General features: G+C 41.5%; 1 protein-coding gene across 4 annotated transcripts in view; it reads right to left on the bottom strand.

Moving 5' to 3' along the window:
- Nucleotides 1–8,211, bottom strand: part of PIK3AP1 (phosphoinositide-3-kinase adaptor protein 1) — a 129,774-nt gene that overhangs the window by 70,101 nt on the left and 51,462 nt on the right. The window contains exon 1 of one of the 4 annotated variants that reach the window (XM_023206283.2): nucleotides 7,568–7,640. The exons of the other annotated variants lie outside the window; for them this stretch is intronic. The gene's annotated coding sequence lies outside the window, so the exon portion shown is untranslated. Of the gene's footprint in view, nucleotides 1–7,567; nucleotides 7,641–8,211 lie in introns of those variants that run through there. 4 annotated transcript variants of the gene reach the window in all.

Here is an 8,211-nt window from a genome sequence, read left to right as displayed (position 1 = left end):
TATGAGGGAGAGGGGTAAGTGAGGGGTATTATTTAGATTCTTCCTAATTTCTTTTTTTTTTTCTTGAGACGGAGTCTTACTCTGTCGCCCAGGCTGGAGTGCAGCGGCACAATCTCAGCTCACTTCAAGCTCCACCTCCCGGGTTCACGCCATTCTCCTGCTTCAGCCTCCGGAGTAGCTGGGACTACAGGTGCCTGCCACCACACCTGGCTAATTTTTTTTTTTTTTTTTTTTTTGTATTTTTAGTAGAGATGGGATTTCACCGTGTTAGCCAGGATGGTCTCGATCTCCTGACCTCGTGATCCGACTGCCTCGGCCTCCCAAAGTGCTGAGATTACAAGCTTGAGCCACCGCGCCCAGCCCAATTCTTCCTAATTCTTATAACGCCAAAATGAAAATTAGATGGATTAGAAGTTAAAATGCAAAATAAAAATAAACAAATTTTAAAAATTAAAAAGAAAATACGTGTGAACATTTTACTAGTGATTTGGGAAAAGATTTGTTAATCAAACAAATAAAAAAATCACAATCTAAATGAGCAAGACTTGATAACACGAATTTAAAATTTTAGTAAACAAACAAAAAACTAAAATCAAAATGCTGCAGCAGCATCATTCCTAATAGCCAAAAGGTGGAAACAATCCAAATGTCCATCAGCTGATGAATAGATGAACAAAATGAGGTACGTCCATATTATGGAACATTACTCAGCAATAAAGAGAAATAAATTTCAAAACTCACACGTTGTTTTATATAAATAGAGGCACATTTTCTTATTATAATAGATAAATAAGGCCAGGGCAGTGGCTCACACCTGTAATCCCTGCACTTTGGGAGGCCAAGGCGGGTGGATCATCTGACGTCAGGAGTTCGAGACCAGCCTGGCCAATATGGTGAAACCCCGTCTCTACTAAAAATGCAAAAAATTAGCTGGGCATGGTGGTGGGCACCTGTAATCTCAGCTACTCAAGAGGCTGAGGCAGAAGAATCACTTGAACCCAGGAGGCGGAGGTTGCAGTGAGCCAAGATGGCACCACTGCACTCCAGCCTGGGCAACAAGAGGGAAACGCTGTCTCAATAAGTAAATAAATTAAGTAGATAAATAAATAAAGATGAATGATGCACTGATACATGCTACAGCACGGATGAATCTTGAAAACAATTGTGAAAGAAGATAGTCATAAAAGACTACAGATTATATGATTTCAAGTATATGATATGTCTGGGACAGGCAAATCTATAGAGATGGAAAGTAGATTAGTGGTTGCTTTGGGCTGGGGAGAGTGGCAGGATTGTGGGACAATAGCTAAGAGGTATGAAATTTCTTTCTGAGGTGATGAAAATATTCTAAAATCGACTGAAAATATTCTGAAATTGATTATGGTGAATTTTGCACAAATATGTGAATATATGAAAAAACATTGAATTGTACATTTAAACAGATCAACCGATGGTATGTGAATTATACCTCAACAAAGAAACCAATGGCAGACTGAGTGCAGTGGCTCATACCTGTAATCCCAACACTTTGGGAGGCTGAGGCAGATGGATCACCTGAGGTCAGGAGTTCAAGACCAGTCTGGCCAACATGGTGAAACCCCGTCTCTACTAAAAATACAAAAATTAGACGGGCATGGTGGCATGTGCCCGTAATCCCAGCTTCTCAGGAGGCTGAGGCAGGAGAATCACTTGAACCCAGGAGGCAGAGGTTGCAGTGAGCCGAGATCACACTACCGCACTCCAGCCTGAGCAACAGAGCGAGATTCCATCACAAAATAAATAAATTAATTAAAAAAATAAAGGCAAATCACAACAGTTTAAAAATTTGAAGTAAAAATGACAAGGGGTTCATCTTCTTAATACATGAAGATGTCACGAAATCTCTTTAAAAATACCCCAAGACCAATAAGAAGACAATTCATAAAAGAAGGAATACAAATTACCTCCCTATTCAAACAAATACCATTCATTCTCACTAGTCATCATGAGAACGCAAATGAAAATACAATGCTGTCTTGCTATTTTACCTTCTCAAATTAGAAAATGCTGTGAAGTACACTCAATACACTTTAAACTTTAAACAGTGCACTGTGTAAAGGTGACTGGAGGATAGATACTCCCTAGCTGCTGAGGGAAGTACAAACTGCGATCTTTCTGGAAAGCCACGTGTTCACATCCAGAGAAAGAAAAGGCTTTTAAAATGTTCACAGTTTTTGCCACATAATTCTATTTCCAGAAGTCTCTCTTAAGGAGGAAAATAAAAGTCCAAAATAAAGATTCTGAACCAAGAGGTTTTGCATCAGTGAAAAAACTGAAAACAACCTAAAAGACTATTAAGGCCGGGCGCAGCAGCTCACGCCTGTAATCCCAGCACTTTGGGAGGCCAAGGCGGGCGGATCACGAGGTCAGGAAATGGAGACCATCCTGGCTAACACGGTGAAATCCCGTCTCTACTAAAAATACAAAAAAATTAGCCGGGTGTAGTGGCGGCGCCTGTAGTCCCAGCTACTCCGGAGGCTGAGGCAGGAGAATGGCGTGGACCCGGGAGGTGGAGCTTGCAGTGAGCAGAGATCACCCACTGCACTCCAGCCTGGGCGACAAAGTGAGACTACGTTTCAAAAAAAAAGGACTATTAAAAACAGTATTTTCAAAGAGTTCTAAGTGACCTGGGTAAAAGTTTACGGCATGCTAAGCAGAAAAGCAGGATATAAAATTATATCTCAGTTGCTGAATGATTTCAATTACATAAGAAATGCATTTTAAAAGGTCAGAAGAAAATGTGCGGCTGGATTCTGCATGCTTCTTTCCTCTCTCCCTCCCTCCTTCCTTCTACCATTTTATGTATGTTAGTATTTTCCATAGTGAGAAAGCATTTCTTTCATAATGGGGGTAGGGTAACAGAAAAAGTAGCAACTGAATCTATTAGCTAATCATTTTTTTTAAATAGGCACAAAACCAATGCAATCTATTAGCTGATAATGTTGCCCAAGAGCCCAGCTTGACACAAATGAGATTGATGCTAATAGTGCGGCACTTGGCAGATATTTCCCAGCATTCAGACAGGCCATACAAAATAAACAATTCCTTCCAGTAGGTCTATTCATTTAGTCACCTTGGATAGCCACCAGCAGCTCACTCATTTCAGGAAGTCGAGCAGGATGTCATTCATTCTGCAGGGTTATTCTGGTGGCGCTGATTGACAAGCCACAGTGGCCTCTTCCACAATGCACTATGGAGAAGGCAGAGTCCCAATAGGGCCAGGGTCCAAGCACTTCAGCAGATTAAAAGTTTCCTTCAAAGGAAATGGCCACTCAGGCATAAGTATTGCTCTTACCCACCTGTCAGAGTGGGGTGGTCTCAGACCTTCCCACTTGAACATGTAGATCCCTCTTGGACCACTTCCCCCTTTGAAGATAATGCCACCTTTGCTGTCCTGAGACTCAAATAATAATGCTTGAGCGAAGGTACTCAGAAAACCCCAAGCATCCTCCCAGTGTAAAGTATTATTAAGATGCCAATAGCATCCTCACTGCTTTAAAATTTCATAATATCCTCTCAGCTTTTACGAAGTCTAGAGAAACCCTGGAGAAATGGTTGAAAAAGACATTCTGTGTGTATCTGGTTCTTCAAAGTGTCATCTATAAAGGATTCATGTAATAAATACTCCTTGAATTCTATGGCAGGAAAAGTCTATCTCTTCAGAGAACTTGAGTGCTTTCTCTTATTTGACAAAACGAATGAGTGAACATTGGTATATTTCACCTTTGGCTCTTGCTGCCAGGTAGCTTGGTGACAAATTTGGTTCTTAGCCTCTTTCACACTCTTGTCCAGGTCCTTGGTCTTGCCTATTTCTCTTTTTTATATTGTGTTTAATTTTGAAGACTGCTTCAAATACTTTGGAGATCCAGTCAGTACATGAGTCACTGTCTCTCAAACCAATGTCTGGTCTGCAGAAAGTCCTTAGATATGTTCTTTATGAGAATCAGTATCTGGGCTCTTCATTTAGATGATAATGCCTTTTAAATGGGATGCAAGAACTTTTCAGATTATCTGAATGACCACGTTGTAAGGGGGTCCTGCCACAGGATTCTGAGCCTGTGTTTGTGTCTGCAATCGCTTTGCAGGTAGGTCATGCTATGCTAAATGCCAGAGGTTACTGAGGAAAGAAGGGGGCAGGATGATATGGAAATGAGGCATTTGTGCCAACTGAACACAAGGAGATTTTCCTGTACACTACTTTAAATAGAGAAATGTGGTGGGAGATCCAAGCCCCAAAATAACCCAGGAGAGATGCAGCAAGACTCCCTACAGATTGGCGAGTACCACAGCCTCCATGCAGTGCACAGGACGCTACCACAATAAACTAGCATCCTCTATGACAAAATGAACGTGGTCGATTTGCCTTTTATTTATTTTATACCTGTATTTGTGTCTTGCTCATTTGTTTTGCGTTCGGAGTTGGGAAAGAACAATAAACATAAAGAACTAAAGATGTATGACTACAGAACATATAAGTAAAAAAAGTTAAATATGTCTATACATATTTAAACAACATCAAAATCATTGATTAGTCGACACTAAAGCTTCGTAATATTTATTTCCTTTAAGGGGAATCTATACACTATTTGGGTCTGAAAAAAACTGTATGAATTTTAAATGTAGTAAATATAGGTATGCATTTGGGCCCACAACTAAGCTACATGGGGTAGCTCATGCTAGGTAAGAGCTGGTGACAGTCATTATTATTACTCATAATGATAATGATCAAAGTTCCCATTTGTTAAATATTATGGTGACTGCTCAATAGTCCTAATCTCATTTAATCCTCAAAACAACCCTGTAAGATAGGAATCAATGCTTATTCCCATTTTATAGATGAAAATACAGTGCCTAGAAGGAATGAAATTACTCAGCCAAGGTCAAGCAGGAGCACGGAGCAGAGGTAGGAATCCACCCCCCACCCCCGAGGTGCCACTGCCCTGCCTCCCTTCTAGATGTGGCCCAGGGAAGTGGAAGGTGGTATCACTTCCTATTCCTGGTCTGGCGCTGTGACTCCGCAGCTTATGAGACACAACCTGGGGCTTTTGCTGTCACTGACGCCCAAAGGTGCTGCCTTGTTCTGATCAATGCTGGCCTGGTTAGGTATACTGTGACCTGCCACTATGCAGATGGGCACATTCCAAGGATGGGGTTTAAGTCAAAAAATATTTCATGCCTATTGAACCAGCCAGGGTCTTTCAAGCCCTAGTGGCCTCCAACCCAAGGCTGCACTCTCCCATTTTCCAGCTGAGCTTTCATACCACAATGCTCACTGCCCCTTTTCACTACACAATATCTGGTACTCAGTTGGTCCTCTGGAAGGGGTGTGGAAAAGAATGATGTTTGCTGGTCTGGGAGAATATTTTTCAGAGGACACAAGCTAACTACTCTTGTAAGGCAGTATTAAACCTTGAGGCATGCATAAATAAGCATGGTTCTTAAAAACTGCCATTTTTTGAGCAGTTACAATATGCTAGGAACTATGCAAAACACAACATAAATGATTCCATTTTATCATAGCAACTTTGGTATCATTCTGCACATTTTACAGCCAAAATCTAAGTACACTGTCCAAGTCACCCAGTGTGTGCTGTAAGGCAACCTAACAATTTAACCAAACCCATGCTGTCATCCGTCTGCCAGGGTTTCCCATACCATGCGCCATGCACCCTGGTGAGACAGGGATGATTCTAGAGTGTACAGCATCAAGTTGGATGACAAAGAATTTTTTAAGGAAAAAAAATAAAGTGTACAGCAAACATTCAAAAACACTGAATCACACATTAAGAAAGCAGTCCCCTTTCAAATATTTCAGTTCCACTTATATCAAAAAGAAAGACTTCAACCAGTAAAAGGATGCCTTCAACACCTCAGGGCCTTAAGCCCACAGGCTTCTGTAGGAATCTGTATACCATAGAATTTAATACCAATGTGTACTTTTTATTATCTATATTTTTATATCTACCTTCTATCTATATCAAGAGATACTGGTTTTTTCATGTAGAGTGGCAAAGTTTCCTTTTAAAATAAACTTACTTAGAAAATACGAATTGACTTAAATAAAATATTAAGTCAATAGTACAACGAAAAAATTTTGGAAAGAGTGGTGATGGCTGTGCAATATTGTGAATATAATTAATGCCACTGAATTGTATACTTTAAATTGGTTAAAATGACAAATACTCTGTTACCTACATTTTACCACAATTTAAAAAAATTAATCTCATACACCAATGATTGCTGAGTTGTACACTTAAAATGCGTGAATTGTGTGGTACACAAATTGAAGAAAATAGTAGCACTATGGTACAAACATAAGCCAAAAACAAGGTTGGTGGTTCTCAAATGACTGAAGTTTGGGAAAAGCTGCATTATGCTATTTTGCTTCCATTTTGTTAAACCAATTATTTTTTTAATTTAAATAAGGTAAAGTCATGATGGGAAGGCAGGATGAAGGCCTGTAGCACAAACATGCTGAATTCTTTCTCCAAGTTTTAGATACAAGTAAAAAGAAAGTGAACAGAGAAGGACACTAAGGTGATAAATTTCAACTGAGAATTAAGAACTTGCCATCAATCTAGTGAAAAATGGAATTAAACAGAAACGGTCACTGGGGCCAGTCAGGGGAACCTGTGTGTCTCTGTGCTGGGACGAAGTAGGCGGGTATCGTGGTTCATGTCCAAGACTTCCAGTGTGGCTGATGAAAAAAACAATGAAGAAGATTCAAAGATTTCTTAGAAGGATGCAGACAAGCAACCCAGGGGGTTCACAGAAGAAAGGGCTATGTTCCCTCTGCATTTGTATTTTAAATTGAGGACTCAGATTTAACCACCACACGGGGCCAGGCGCAGTGGCTCACACCTGTAATCCCAGCACTTTGGGAGGCCAAGGCAGGCAGATCACTTGAGGTCAGGAGCTCCAAACCAGCTTGGCCAACAGGGTGAAACCCCGCCTCTACTAAAAATGCACAAAAATTAGCCAGGCGTGGTGGCACATGCCCGTAATCCCAGCTACTCAGGAGGCTGAGACAGGAGAATCGCTTGAACCCGGGAAGTGGACACTGCAGTGAGCTGAGATCACACCACTGCACTCCAGCCTGGACGACAGAATGAGACTCCATCTCAAAAATAAAATAAAATAAAATTTAACCACCACACAAATGGGGTAGGAATATAGAGTTACCCAAGGTCTGGAGAAACTTCCAAAGGCTTTTCCACTCAGGATGAAATTTCTCATTTGTTATGATGTTCATTCATCCTATCTAAGCCACAATGATGAAATCATGAAACAGCTATTTTTCAAAGCCCTGAATAAAACGTTCCAAAACCTGAGCTTACTACGAAGTTTCCTAGTCACATAGCAAGTGTCTACCAAACACGTCTGTCACGTTCTAGCACTGGCCTGGATCCCACAGGGGAATTCCAGAAGTGTGTCCTGTACAAATGTGTACCTTAAGGTGCTTCCAATTGAATTGGGAAGATGAGGTCCCACATGAAAAAATAGAGAGGCCGGGCGCGGTGGCTCATACCTGTAATCCAAGCACTTTGGGAGGCTGAGTCGGGAGGATTGCTTGAGTTCAGGAGTTTGAGACCAGCCTGGGCAGCATTGTGAGACTCTCTCTCTACCAAAAGTACAAAAAACTAGCTGGGCGTGGTGGTGTGTGCCTGTGGTCCCAGCTAATCATGAGGCGGAGGTTGCAGTGAGCTGAGATCACACCACTGCACTCCAGCCTGGGTGACAGAGCGAGACCCTGTCTCAAAAAAAAAAACAAAACAAAAAACAAACAAAAAAAACCAGAATTATGTGATACCTTATCACCAGGCACCAACCTGTACAATGAGACCATAAATAGAACTAAATTAAATTAATGTTTCTAAGTGCTTAGAAAAGTGGAGCCAGATGCGGTGGCTCAGGCCTGTGATCCCAGCACTTTGGGAGGCTGAGGCAGGCGGATCATGAGGTCAGGAGTTCAAGACCAGTCTGGCCAATGGTAAAACCGCGTCTCTACTACAAATACAAAAATTAGCCAGGCATGGTGGCACACGCCTGTAGTCCCACCTACTTGGGAGGCTGAGGCAGGAGAATCACTTGAATCTGGGAGGTGGAGGTTGTAGTGAGCCGAGATTGCATCACTGCACTCCAGCCTGGGTGACAGAGCAAGACTCCATCTCA

The sequence above is a fragment of the Piliocolobus tephrosceles genome, chromosome 9 (assembly GCF_002776525.5).
Source record: "Piliocolobus tephrosceles isolate RC106 chromosome 9, ASM277652v3, whole genome shotgun sequence".
Lineage (NCBI taxonomy): Eukaryota > Metazoa > Chordata > Mammalia > Primates > Cercopithecidae > Piliocolobus > Piliocolobus tephrosceles.
The sequence above is the reverse complement of the archived record's forward strand: the minus strand, read 5'-3'. Positions and strand labels throughout refer to the sequence as shown.